Source organism: Sinocyclocheilus anshuiensis, unplaced genomic scaffold, assembly GCF_001515605.1.
Source record: "Sinocyclocheilus anshuiensis isolate Anshui unplaced genomic scaffold, SAMN03320099.WGS_v1.1 scaffold676, whole genome shotgun sequence".
Taxonomy (NCBI): domain Eukaryota; kingdom Metazoa; phylum Chordata; class Actinopteri; order Cypriniformes; family Cyprinidae; genus Sinocyclocheilus; species Sinocyclocheilus anshuiensis.
Window position 1 is genome coordinate 2,660,194 of NW_015558579.1, and position 9,308 is coordinate 2,669,501.

The following is a 9,308-nucleotide window of genomic DNA, read 5'->3' on the forward strand; positions in this document are numbered from 1 at the left end:
ACTAAAACTAGAATTTTGTTACTTTTCACATTTATGATATCTGAGGTTTCAAATGCAATGACTCTCTGTGTATCATCCTATGTGGCTTCCTCTTCAAAGAAACAACATTCATTAATGACATTCTGAACTGTTTCTCTCGCACACAGCGTATAGTTATGCAACTGAGCCAAGTTCAGACTACAAAACAAAGTTTTGTCTTAAAAGGAGTTGCTGTTCTTTCATGCTCCAAGTTTGTGACTAATCTGCAACAAAAAGCTCCACAGTGAAGTCAATTTACAATTGCAGCTGGTACAACAAATGTCAAACTGGTTTCTAGCTGAACATTCATCAGGTGTGTTCATTGTCCCAACTAGCGAGAAAGCAGAGCTGGGCAAAGTCCTATAAAACTGTGATGCGAGAAGGTGAAAGAGAACATGAGATTGCATTAACACTTTCAATAGTGAACAGCATTTACCAGTTCAAAATGCAATGTACAAGAGGTTAAAATAACAAAACCATTTCCATAATTTCATGAACTTAAAAAATGATGGCTAATTTGAATTGCTTTCTATGGAGCTCCTAAAAGAACATGGTGATGGTAAATGAGATGGGAGGTGAGATGTTTAATGCTTTTGCGTTCTCTTGGAAAACTTTTGAGTTCAGTCGCAAAACTTGTGATTTAAATAATATTAGATGGTAGCAAAATCTATATAAGGAAATACAAAAAGTTTACAAGAGAACACAAATTTTTTGAGAGCTAACATATTTCTTGCCGGAATACAATATTTTTGTGAGAGAACACAGAAGCATTAAAAATAATTTAGCCTCCCATAGAAAAAAAAGAAAGAAAAACGTTTCTTTTTTTTTTTATCATATCCTGTTAAGGGCTCTGTAGCTTTCTTGTGTTTCTTTCTTTATGAAATCTTAAATAAACACTACTAATAGGAATTAAAAACGAATCATCATTAGATATTGCTTACATAGCTGAAAATGTAAATAAAAACATTTGCTTTTAAACCTTCATTAAAGTGGTCAAAATCCATACCGGGTCGGCGCCGATAGCCACGTGGTCAGCACGCCGACTTATAGCGCCATTATGTTTCAGGCATCCAGAGTTCAAGTCCCGGCTTGTGGACCTTTCCCGATCCCGCCCCCTTCTCTCTCCCACTTTGCTTCCTGTCAACTAATTGCCCTATCAAAATTAAGGCAAAGCACCAAAAATAAATCTTAAAAAAAAATCATCCCATTCAACCTCCAAATATATTTTCAGTTGCTATGTCGTTTACATTCAACTAATAATCTGAAAAAGCCTTCATGTAAAGACCTCAAACAATCTGACTGAACATCATCCCATTCAACCTCCAAATATATTTTCAGTTGCTATGTCGTTTACATTCAACTAATATGTTATTTGCATTCAACTAATAATCTGAAAAAGCCTTCATGTAAAGACCTCAAACAATCTGACTGAACTCAAATTCAAAAATACCTCGCACAGATGTGCAGTGCCATTATCATAATGGCTTTTTCAGCTTTTAAAGGGGTCATATGATGTTGCTAAAAAGAACATTATTTTGTGTATTTGGTGTAATGAAATGTGTTTATGCGGTTTAAGGTTAAAAAAACACATTATTTTCCACATACTGTATGTTATTGTTTCTCCTCTATGCCCCGCCTTTCTGAAACGCGTCGATTTTTACAAAGCTCATCGGTCTGAAAAGTGAGGTGTGTTCTGATTGGCCAGCTATCCAGTGCGTTGTGATTGGCCGAATACCTCAAGCTTGTGACGGAAATGTTACGCCCCTTACCATACTGTGACATACATACTTTTATAAAGGATATCTCTTTGGGTTTGAGACTTTAGTCTTTGCAACTGTAGGGATCTTATCTATTCACAAACAGCTTGTAACACTCCAAAGAGAAAGGAAAACTTGAAATCGCATCATATGACTGTAAACACGGACACTAAGCGCTAAAATCTTGGATAACACTTTACAATAAGATTACATTTACATTAGGTTTACTAGTTAATTAATATGAACTAACAATGAAAAATACTTCTAAAGCATTTATTAGTTTTGCTTCATTGTAATTTAAACATTTACTAACACAATTAATAAAATTAAAATAAAACTGTTTAGTTAACAGGATAATAACAAATGTATTGCTCATTGTTAATGTTAGTTAATGCATTAACTAATGGGACCTTATTGTAAAGTGTTACCCAATCTGGTTTAGAATAGATTGATAATGCACATGTAAATGAATACGTGAATCAGATTGGAAAACTTTCAGAATCTGAAATTACATTGGATTCATTCAGACTGACAAAAAATAGTGCATGTAAACATTTAATGATCCAGTCATGATCCGATTACAATGCATCTTGGGTGAATTTACTTCTGATATCCTTGTGCAAATCAGGACAGAAACAACTGCAAGTCCTTCCTCCATTTTGTTTGTTGACATGTATTCAATAATCAACGTTCACACTGCTATGTGCATGAATCTGTGAACAAAATGCATGATCGTAACTACAGTCAGGAAGTGTAACTGAACTCTGTTATTTGTTACGTATACGACAGAAAACAAGAAACAGAGTCTTTAAATGTGACATACTTCAGACTTGGCTTAACTTATGCGTAGAAATTAAGTTTAATGGCCGCAAGACTGTGCCTCCAGATATGTTTCTTAGATCCATGAGAATATGATCAGAATCTTAATGTTGTGTAGTTGATATAGTGGTATGTTGGAATCTAAGGTGCATTTTGTTCTTGGCATTGCAAGTATTTATGATACATAGATTTAGTCAGATATCTTTAAGCCTGGAGCTGTATTTCTGAAACATCTCGAAGGATCAGGTTCCTGTTTGTCTCGCTCTGAATCACAATATCTAAACTGCTCCAGCAGCAGCTATTCCTCCACAATATGTCGTGTGAGGTTTTCCTCTTTAAACAGTCATGTACATATGCTATTTGTTCAAGCAGAACAGAGGAAGCAAGAAAATGGAGGATATGTGCTCTCAGTGACTTATCGAAGGGGGGAGAAAAAGATACCCCCTGTTGTTTTTCTCTGTAATTAAAATGTTTATTTCATTCAGGGACCCAAATTTTTTTTTTTTCCACCAGCCAAACAAACACCTCTGTTCTGCATATGTTTAGAGCTAATAATCTCAAAGCTGAATAATAGATGATGTTTTCTCCCTTGAAATTCTGTGTGTGTGTCAGAAATAACAAAGATAGAATGTTTCTGTGGCTAATTGAGATGGATTGCTGATCTATGGACCAATAAGTGTCATACTCAATTAAATATGATTATAATTTCTGTTGGAGCATAAAGCATGCTCTCGTGGCACATTAGAGTGCTTGTGTCAATAGGAATACGGGTTTGACCCTGGCTCGCTTCATATTCCCATCCTATCATTCTGGTCTGTTTTTCACTGTTTTTATATAAAACTGTTACATTTTTGTAGATGTTGGTATCTGCCATATCATACAGCCTTCTAATCTATGACTGATACCTCACAAACTAAAGAGGCAATAATGAATAATTTTACAAAATGTTTCATTAAAAATCTTAAATCTTGACTAAGATGACATTTTTAAAGGAATATTATGGGTTCAGTACATGTTAAGTTCATTCAATGCACTTTTACTGTTGTCAGGGCGTAGCTCTGCTGAAATGAGAGCACGGTCAAGGAGAATTCAATCAACAGTCTTTAATCGTAAATCCACAGGGAAACAAGGAAATAAGGAGTAGGCTGAAAACAGCAAAGCATATCCAACTTAACAATAATCACCAACAAAGGACTGAACAGAAATGGGGAGAATTTATACAAAAGCAAGAGATGGACTAATGACTAACTTAGCAACTAACTTATCAGGGCAATTAACTAATCAGGGCAAATTAACTAATCAGGGCAACTCAGGAAAACTAAGTCACAGGGACGAAAGCAATGAAGACAGAACTCAAAACACAATGAACATGTGCCAACTGTAGCATGATGTTGATAAGCTTGAAATTAATTTCCACTTCTCCCTCTTTTTCTTTAAAAAGGTAAAATCTCGGTAACACTGTGGTACTTATAATGGAAGTCATGATTTTAGTATGAAAGTTTAAGTTTTTTTCTGTGTATACGTGTATCTAATTTTGATAAAACTGCAAAGCTATCAACAGATTAAAAATAGCTGCAGCTCATATAATACACAAAAGAATTAATGCACAGTAAGTGCTTTTATGAAATTATAAGCTTTACACTTCTTCTTTCAAATCCTCCAAAATTGGTCATATTTGCATAAATTGTAAGTGCCTTGCAGTAACTGGAAATTATTTTTATGCTAATCTACATTATGCCACAAATGCTGCCGATTGAGCTTCACCTGTATTAAACCTGGAATATTTTTTGAGAGTTAATGTTGATATAGAAAGGACAAATTAAGGTAAAATACATCTGTCTTTGTTGTACTTTGTACAACTCCAGAACTGAGTAATGTCATTATGGTTATTGCACAGTGAAATATAGTATCTAATTTCTTGAGAACAGCACAAAGATATGGAAGACTCTTTCTACCTCAAATAAATAAATAAATGATCAATCATGCAATTGTAAAGTAAAGTCCACACTGTTAAATGTAAAGGTGCAAAAGTCACAGCTATCAGATATACAGTCGTAATTACAAGAAATGAAGTTGCAGTTATTAAAAGTGCAATTATTAAAAGTTTGCTCTGAGGCAGAAACATGCTTCCGGTAAGAAAATATTAATTTCTACTAAGTAATTAATATTTTAGTTGGGACTTGAAGATTCTGTCATTATTTACTCCCTGTCATGACATTTCAAATATGATTTACATTCGTCCATGAAACACACAATGAGACGTTTTTGCTTTTGGTAAAATAAATTAAAGCAAAATCAAGCTCTTTTGCACTACAATCATTATATCTGCACTGTTGTTTACTTCACTGGTTTGCACTCTATCTGCCATGCGCCTTGTGCTGCTTTATATATTTTTTTACATTTTACCTTATTTGTATAATTGTATAGTTGTATTTTATATTTAAATTTGTATCTATCTGTATTTATGTTCTACTGTTAGTGTTATCTGTATGCACCAAGGGTCTGAGAGTAACGCAATTTCAATTCTCTGTGTGTATGTGCTGTACATGTGGAAGAATTGACAATAAAGCAGACTTAACTTGACTTGACTTAAAGCTGCTTTCTTTTAACACAATGCCAGCAGACAGCGGTTGTCAAAAACAAGTCGTTCACTGAAAATTTTACTTTTTATTATAGGAAAAGGCACACTTTAAGCTAATTTTACACTACACAATTAAAGCTGCTTTCTTTTAACACAATGCCAGCAGACAGCGGTTGTCAAAAACAAGTCATTCACTGAAAATTTTACCTTTTATTATAGGAAAAGGCACACTTTAAGCTAATTTTACACTACACAAAGAGTGCATAACCACTTTATGCTATCATTTTATTGTTTTCTCTTGTTCATAGACATGCATGCTAAGAGTGCTTTCTTTGTTTCATGCGTTTGTGATGCTGTATTCCCGAAGTTTCACACATTATTTAGAGGCAATAGTGCTCATTGTATCCGGGCAGCAGAAATCTGCCTTGCTTCTGGTTTCTGGTAATCTTCAGTATGGTATAGCATTAGTACAGCTGTCATCTCGCATTCACTCTTCTATCGAGACTAATGATGCAATAAGGAATGTGTTTCAGGGAGCCAGAAACTAAATTCACCATAATCTAAACTAGCAATGAAGTTTTGTAAATTAAAACTCAGAGTAGCAGGCTTTGATGTACGTAATGGAAAGATCTATGAATTGAGTAGGGGAGCAAATCATATCGGCAAAATCAAGCAAGCTTAGTTTTTATCCTCATATTAGATTGGCATCCTTGGATGCAATTTACCTCTCGCTGAAAACATTCCTGATGCAATAGTTTCTCTACAGCTGTCGGTGTGGAAATTAACACTATGCTTTGACACATTGATTCTAATTCGGACTAACCAGCCAAATCATCTCAGCATTGAGAAGGAAATTGTTTTTGGATGAAAATTAGAGTACTTGATACCTGTCTGTTTAATTGCTTCTTTGAGAAATGATTCGACTATATTTGCAAAAAGAAGCAAAGACATCTCAGGGAAGGCCTGTGAATCCTTTCTTTTGATCCGAAATGATGTCGCAATGAATTCTGGGTAATGTCAGGGATTTCAAGTCCTCAGTGCTGGAGTAAAAAGTGTTCCCTTTTGGTAAACATCCAGTTTGGCTGACGATGTGAAGTCGAACACCTGCGGTGAGCCATGACAAATCGGACCAGGAGAATGAGAGGCATCTCAAGCAGAAACGTATGCAGGGCCCTCCAGACAATGTTGGCTCGGCAGGTTAATCCTGTTCATGGGCCTTGTGCTTTTACAACATGGTTTCTGTTTGTGTAAAATTGGCTAATCTTTTATTTACCCAAATATGTAAACATGGTTTGGAATGCTGAACTAAGCTGCGCTTGAATATGTAGATTTAGTCGTTTCCAAGACATAGTTCAGCCAAAATGAAAATTCTGTCATTTATTTATTCACTGCAGCCTCAAGATATTAGAAAACTGTGTGCTGTTGTTTATAATGACGAAAAAAAAGCTAAAATATTTATTCAGCTCTTTCCATACAATGATGGGGACAAAAAAAAATGAAAATGATAACAATAAAACAAAAACAAAATTAACGAAGAACAAAAGGCCAATAATAAACAAGTGAGCACAATAAAAGTGGTAAATTTCAATGAACCAATGCTGTTTTGGTATCAGTCACATCAATTATGTCAATTACATTTTTGCAGACTATGACTTATTTGGTGGGGGGGGTGTGAAACAAGATTCCTTCTGATGTTCGTTCATGTTTATTTTGTGGTAAAGAGGAAGAGACGATCAGTTCACATGCCGCTTGAACTGAAGCGCTACAGTGATCTGTCACGACACATGAAAGAGCCTCAAAATGGTATTTATTGTTTGAATTTCTTACAAAATTACAAAAAACCTGCTCTGGCTTGACTGTTGGCATGTTGTCAGTTTCCACTTTGCTCTGCAGTGTTTTTTTTACTGTGTGAGAACATGATGTGTGGCATGAGAGCAACATTGCTTGTCAGATGTAACAGTAACGAAGGGGGGTGGGTCCTTATGAAGGGGTCCTGTGAACGCTGCCATCCAAACCACAGTGTGCACCAAACAAGCAGACCAAGCCCCCTGAAAAGGTGGGTTTTGGTCCACTTCTAAAAGAACTCCAGTATGGTTTAACTGAGATATGAGCTCAACACAGACCAAAACCATCTAAACAAATCCAAAACTTTATTCTCTCACTTTAGGACCTATAACAAGCAATATGAGATCATAGTATTGCTAATCAGAGTTCAGTACAGGCATTGGAACCACCGACTCAATGCAGCAGATCTTTATTTGTGTGAACAACAGAGAAAAACCATTATTTTGACTCCATTACACATTTTATAAGCCTTTTGTGGGTTCTCAGCTGGTAAAAATATCATGATATATGTACACACATACAAAGGGCTCATTTAGCCAAGCACACAGCAATATTCTGTGGATGTTAGGCAAGACCCATCACAAAATATACACCATAAGAGCTTTCCAATCAGGTTGTGACTTTATTCGTATGTCTTTTGTTTTGTATCTTTGGGTTTGGTGTTAAAAATGATAGCTTGAACACTAAGTGAACCAGGACTGAATGTATAATTGTCTTTCTTTTTTATGGTCTAGACCAGGAGAACTAAGTGTGAGTACACCCTAAGATGTGATTGTTTACTAATTGTTCAATCACCTTATTGTATACTAATTATCTTGATATATTCACACCAGGGCCGTACTGGGATGCAATTTCAGGCCGGAAAATCTCACACTCATCCAGGCCACACAGAAAAAAAGGGGCCAAAATTGTATCTTTTGGGGTACAACAGCTTGACACCGTAGCAGTACACCATACATATTAGTACCTTAAGTAATTCGTACCCTTAAGGTAATAATTTGTAGGTCTAGGGGTAAAAAAGGAAAAAATATGTCCTTTTCAGGGTCCTGTTCCAGTGACAAGCTGTTGTATCCCAAAAGGTGCAATTTTGGCCCCTTATTTCCTGCATATAGCCTATACATCCACAACAATTTTTGAAACCAGACAACCCTATTATTTGTATGGCCATCACATAAAAAAAGGTCTATATCCAGTCTGGGGCCGTGGAAGATAATTAAAGGTTCACTCTTGCACTCAGGGGCGGACTTAGTGATTTGGGGGCCCTAAGCAAATTCCAGGTATGGGGCCCCAACAGAATAACTATGTGCTCTTTTATGCCTAACCCTTATTTTGCTCGCTCGCTCTCGTTTATAGTTTTTTTTATCCCTTCACAACCAGTAATAAGTCAATCTGATGCTGTTATAAAGCCATATTAGGCTATCTTATTTGTTTTTGTTTTTTTTTGATCACAAAAGAAAAAAAAAATGCTTTCACTTGTCCATTTAATAAATTGTAAACTTTTTCATTCTTTTTACTAACATAAAATTATCCCATGCAACTCATTTCATATTCCAAGTGTTCTGAAGGCATATGGTAGGGTTTGCCGAGAAACAAATTGAAAATGTAATCCAAGTTAGCCTATTATTAAACGAAAATCTCCAGTCATTGCATTCGTGGATTTATACGAATGCGCGGCAGTTCGCGCCGGCGCGCCTAGGAAAAGCACACAAGCCAGCGAGTCATTTTGAAACATCAAGACAAATAAAATTATGACTTGAAACACAATAATTTCTTTACTGAGGTGAATATCCCTGTTCTGAGACAGTATTATACAGCCTAGAATGCGCGAAAAGAGCTCTCCCTCATATAATCACTAAAAGCTGTCACTCACTTCAGTTCATTGCGATCTCACGCATTCCTTTAATAAGCTCTCTACACGGCACAATACATTTCTTATTTACATCGTATCTACACGTTGTTATAATGAGAGGATTCCCGAGCTTTCAGAACTCAGCACTTGACAAAAACTTGGCATTTTGAGCGTGAGTGGATTCTAACTTAAACACTTCGAGTCATTGTGTTCAAGAAATTAAACGATATGTCTGTGATTGGCTACATTGCTCAACGCTGCAAATATTTTTCGCCAATAGGCCTATCAGATGGGGCCCCCTGATTCCCCGGGGCCCTAAGCGGCCGCTTACCTTGCTTATTGGTTAAGTCCGCCCCTGCTTACACTGCACCTTCACTTTCCCTTCCCTTTTATTAATTTTCCCCAATATCTCTATCCACCCCCCCCCCCCCCCCCACCC